Source organism: Apodemus sylvaticus, chromosome 4 (genome assembly GCF_947179515.1).
Source record: "Apodemus sylvaticus chromosome 4, mApoSyl1.1, whole genome shotgun sequence".
NCBI lineage: Eukaryota > Metazoa > Chordata > Mammalia > Rodentia > Muridae > Apodemus > Apodemus sylvaticus.
The window spans coordinates 137,272,594-137,278,565 of record NC_067475.1 but is presented as its reverse complement, the minus strand read 5'-3'; positions in this window follow the sequence as shown (position 1 = coordinate 137,278,565).

Below are 5,972 nucleotides of genomic sequence, written 5' to 3'. Positions count from 1 at the left end.
CCCTCCCTAGTCAAATCTTTCAGGAAATTCCCTTTTATATATATTGCCTGAAGGCTATCTCCTAGGTGATTTTTAAATCTAGTAAGTTGTCAATGAAGATGAACTATCACATGTATCAACTATTATATGATCGTACAGAATAAAAGAATCCCCAGTGCTCTGTCTACTGGGAATGAATGAAATGCAACCAAAATGGAATCGAGATAAAAGCATAGAGGAATGGATTAAACCAGGAGGTTATAGGAGCTAAAAACATAGGTAGGAAACAGCATCCATTGTCACGGGTGTTCATTTTACATGACAGTCATAATGTCATGAACTAAGGTAACAGAATAATAAGATGTTGCAGTAGATGAACTCGTGAAACAACATTGATTATAAAATGGAAAGGCATGAAAGGCCAGTTATCAAAAGGGAGGAAGAAAAGGCGAGGGTTGGTGTCACAGAATCTCCCCTTCTATTTCGTATCCCTTGGTGATGGACAAGCTCATTAGTGAAAGTGCAGGTAAAGATGGTGTGGCTGGGTTGCCTTAGTTTGAGAAAGCTTTCCATATTATCAATCTGTTATAACACACTGGATATATCTATATCTGTATCTGTATCTATATATTCATACAGGCACCATAAAGTACTAAATACAGTCATAAAACTAAAGGAGCTAAATGAATAATAAAACTATGCCTTGTGCTCCCTTTCTTAGACTGTTTAGGGATAGATTTTACTAGAACAAGAAAAGGAAAAATGCAGGAGGTCCAGGGGGTCCGACACAGGAAATCCATGAAGTCAAGTCTCCAAACAACAAATGTGTGATTATGTTGTTTTAGACAGGAAAAAACTTCACAATTAGAGAGAAACGAAAAGCTACAGGAGAAAATTAACAGTGGAAGAGATGAATTATCCAACATGTTCGCCTTGTATGTGGTGACTGATGGTGGAAAGATTTGTAATAGATCCCTAATGAAGCAAATGAATAGGTGGGGTGACCTTAGCAGAAATACAGAAGGTGACCATGAGGGAGCAAATGATCATGATAGACCAGGTTTGGCTATGCTACTCCTTGCTGTGACAAAGTATCTGTCAAAGCCACTTAAAGAAAGGCTTATCTTGCTCAGTGTCCTGGGTACGGCCTGTCATGGTGGGGCATGCATGGCTGACAGGAGTTTGAGGTACTGGTGGTTACCTTGTATCTGCAGTGAGGAAGCAGAGAGATGAGTACTGGTGCTTAGCTCACTTGCTTCTGGATCTCAGCTGACAGCATAGTCCGTGTGTGTGTGTGTGTGTGTGTGTGTGTGTGTGTGTGTATATACATACTCACACATGTACAGGCATGTGTGTGCCATACAGGTGTGGAGGTCATAGAGCAATTTAGAGTTGGTACTCTCCTTCCCACCACAAGGATCCTAGGGGTCAAACTCAAGTCATCAGGCTTGGTGAGAAGTACTTTCTATTCACTGCATCATCTTGTGGTCCTCCCAACACTGTTTTAACTTTAAAATTCAAGTCTCTCCTGAGATTTGTGGCAATTCCTTAACCCTGGGTCCCTATAGCATCAACTACATTACATGCAATTATGTTTAAGGCACAGCAAACTCCTTAACCAGCCTTCTCAACCCAAGCTCTCTCCTTTTTTTTTTTTTTTTTTTTTTTTTTTTTGGATTTGGTTTTTTTAGAGACACGGTTTCTCTGTGGAGTCCTGGCTGTCCTGGAACTCACTCTGTAGACCAGGCTGGCCTCGAACTCAGAAATCCGCCTGCCTCTGCCTCCAAGTGCTGGGATTACAGGCGTGCGCCACCACGCCTGGCTCCAAGCTCTCTCCTTTTAAATGCACGTTTGTTCTCACAAGATGGAGCCTTCCATAGGCTGGGCTTACCCTCAGTCACCCTTCCTGCTGTACAGTTCTAGATCTCAGAAACCTTGTGATAATAAACTTGCACATGCTTTGGTTCCAAGTAATTAACACCAAAATAGTTTTAAAAGTTCTGATGATAGGAAATGTCGACACAGTGATTGATCCATTAACATTCAGTTGGAAAATAACTGTCCAACTGGGTTGGTTGGTTTTTATTACAAATTCCCAAGAACCAACTCAGTAGGATTTGAATGAAATAATTTGACATTGGAACAAAAATACCCCAGGAAGCCCCTGAAACTGACCAGATTCTCTCGACCCCTCCTTTAGCAGGAGTATATTAACAGTAAAGACTGGAAAGCACCATTCTTTTTTTTGGGGGGGGGGGAGGAAAGGGTTTATTCTGCTTACACTTTTTTTTCTGTTTTTTTTTATTCGATATATTTTTTATTTACATTTCAAATGATTTCCCCACTCCCAAAGAGTCCCGTAAGCCCCCTTCTCTCCCCCTGTCCTCCCACCCACCCCTTCCCACTTCCCCGTTCTGGTTTTGCTGAATACTGCTTCATTGAGTCTTTCCAGAACAAGGGGCCACTCTTCCTTTCTTCTTGTACCTCATTTGATGTGTGGATTATGTTTTGGGTAATCTAGGTTTCTAGGTTAATATCCACTTATTAGTGAGTGCATACCATGATTCACCTTTTGAGTCTGGGTTACCTCACTCAGTATGATGTTCTCTAGCTCCATCCATTTACCTAAGAATTTCATGAATTCGTTGTTTCTAATGGCTGAATAGTACTCCATTGTGTAGATATACCACATTTTTTGCATCCACTCTTCTGTTGAGGGATACCTAGAGACGTCAGCCTGCAAGGATGACTCCGAGGCATTGCCTGGAATCCCCAGAGACCAGCCTGCCTGCATAGAAGGAATGAAGACAAGCAAAGGACCAAGCTGTTGAGCTGCCTGTTGGCTGTGCAGTGAGCTCCAGGTTCCCAGCCTGTGTTCCCACCCATGCTGGGGTGGGCTTTGGTGATACAGCAATCTTTGGTCATTTCTGCTCCTGTAAGTAACACCTTACCCATATTCCTATAAGTAACTCCAACAAAACTCATAGATCCAGCATATTGGGCCTTAGGGGTAGCTGTATTTTGGTGTGTCATCAGTTCCCTATCTGAGATGAGTAGACATCTGTACACATTTCCCAGGACTAGTGTCACACAACAGGGGCCAGCAAGGTGAGTCAGCAGCTAAAGGCACAAAGTCCCAGGCGTCGCAACAGGGTTCTAACCGTGAGCATCACAGGGAGGAAGGAAAGATTCCACTTCATGTTGTTCTCTGACCTCCACACTCATCAACGGCACACACACACCCTCCTTCTGTATCAAGACATAGATGTTAAACATTTTAAACCAAGATAAACGACTTAAAAGGTTTACTTTGATTTCTGGCTTCTGAAGTTTCAGTTCGTGGCTGTTTGGTCACGTTAATTTGAGCCTCTGGCAAAAGAGTTTCTTATGTAAGAAGCCGATGGCAGAGGAGGCTGCTTATTTCACAGCATTCAGGAAGCAGAGATGAAAGCAACCAAAGTCTTAGTGTTGTGAGGAGCCAGTGTATCTCTGTGTGAATGAGCCTATGACATGAGCATGACCATGCCAAGGATGCCAGTGCCCGAGACTCACAGGAATGGCAAGGCCTTCCCCAGTCAGGCTCAGGAGAATGGCCAGGTCTCTCCCTGTCTGAGTACACATGCTGACTAAAGGTTGACCTTTAACTAAAAACAGTACTTACAAAGAGTACAGAGTCTCAACTGCAGCCTCTTCCTCCCTATGACAAGCACCATCACACACCCTGAGACTGCTTCCCTACAAAGATCTGTCTCCTCATCTATGTTGTATCTAATAACCTCGCCCAATATAGGGGCTACTGGTACGTCTCTATCCAAGCGCACATGCGATGATTCCAGCTTTATGTTACTCCTGTCTGTCTTCTTTAATCTCCTGTTGCTCCTGGCCAGGTTTCCAGGATCCAGCTTCAGGAGGCATAGCACGATATAATCTTCAAGAACATTCCCTCAATGACTTAACTTCCTTTTTCTAGGCTACACCTCCTACTAGGTCCAGTACCTCCCCATAGCACCAAATTTTAACTTATGGTTTCAAAGAAATCAGCTCGTAGCTTTCCCCCAGCCTGGGTAGAACATCATGGAAGTCAGAGTGTAGTAGACTGCTTCTCACTTCTTGGAGCAAAAGCGGAGAGAGGAAAATATAGGAAGAGACCAGGACAAGATAGAGCCTTCCCCTAAACTCCCCGATATACTTTCTCTCACTGAACCCTGACCCCACCATTTCCCTATCACCATCTCCCAACACTGCCATTATACAATGAATCTAGCAAAGGATTAATCCATTGTTTTGTCCAGAGCCTTCCTGATCTACTTGTCTTGGGAAATGCCACCAGACACACCCAGAGGTGAGTCTCAGCAGTTTCCATAGGTGTTTCTTGATCCAGTGAAATTCATAATCAATGTGAATCATCACCTCAGCAATGGCAGTGAATCCGAAGGCAGGAGAATAATTGTACATGCCTATAATCCCATACTTGGAAGGCAGAAGCCCAAGGACCATCATTTCACAGTCATGCACAGAAGTACAGAATGTTCAAGGCCAGAATGAACTAAGACATTGCAGAATCCAGAAACAACAAATCCAGAAACAAATAACTATGATCATAATTTCAGTGATTTGGCATGAAACAATAGCTTTATTGTAGACATTTCGGACTCAGAATGCTTAGGATGGTATTAACCAGATGTGGTGTTTCACGCCTGTAATCTCAGCACTTGGAATGATGAAGCAGGAAGACTGTGCTGAGACAGAGGCCGACCCATTGGCTCATATCAAGATCTTGTCTCAACACACAAATAAGCAAATAAGTTAATTCTAATAAAGGAAGAATTATGGTGAAATTAATTCTGATGCATTTTGGTATTGCTTCATAGTCTAATCATATAATAAATAACTTTTCTTTTCCTCTAAAGCATTTTTTCTTTCAGTGTTTTAAAGATGACTTTATCCCACAGATGTGTAATATATTTTAAACATTTAGTAATACTACAGACAGAATCCGAGGCTGTAATTCTGTGGTAGGGGACTTCGCTAGCATACACCAAGTCCCTAGTTTGGCCCCTAGCTTTACAAAAACAAAACTTAGAAATATCATTGAAAATAAGATAAGTCATGTAACATCAGTGGTCACCAGATAAGGCCAAAAGTAGCAATTATGAATTAAATAACAAATAGTATTTGCTTCAAGGTAAAGTATTATGCACTTAAGTACCCCAAGGGGGATTTTCTATGCCGGATGATAGCATATAATGTAATTAGCATATTTAAAAAATAAATTTTAGAAAGCAAACTATTCCCAGCATAAAATTTCTTCACCAAGTATTATCTATTAATATCGCACAGAAAGCACGGTTTAAGTATTGATGCTTTTAGGTCCTAGGATTGACTACGAAATTCAAGATTATATTTAACTCCTTGACCGGGGATAAGGGTGTTCTGAAACTGCTGGACACGACTAGTTAAATACTTAAAATCTCAGATTCCCTGGAAGGTGAGATGAAAAACGAGGCCTTAGGGTGGAAACGAAAGAAAACGGGAAACACAGTTCAGTGAAACACAGAGGAATGATTCCTTAAGACAGGGTTGAGGACGCGTGGCAGTTTTGAGTGTGTTATTTCCTGTCCTCTACTCTTTAAAAATTCCAGGGGGCACTAGGCTGCCGGACTTGGCTCTGACTTTGATTCTAGACCTTAGGTTTTTTCAATATGATAAAAGACATGTAGGACGCGAGAAACGCAGAATACCGTGTCTATCTGTCTGCCTGTTGCCCCCACCCCGCCTCTCGACTCAGGAATTCAGAGATCCACCAGGCTCCCGAGTGCTGGGATTACGTCGTTTAAAAGTCAACATATTTCATTCCTCTCAACCAAAAGAAATCAATACCTTACGCAGTACCAAATCACATTGAATCGAACTTGAAGCCTCAACAATGAAAAAGTAACGCAGCTTCTATAGCTGGGATACGAGGAAAAAAAGATTGGGCATAGCCAAAGGTC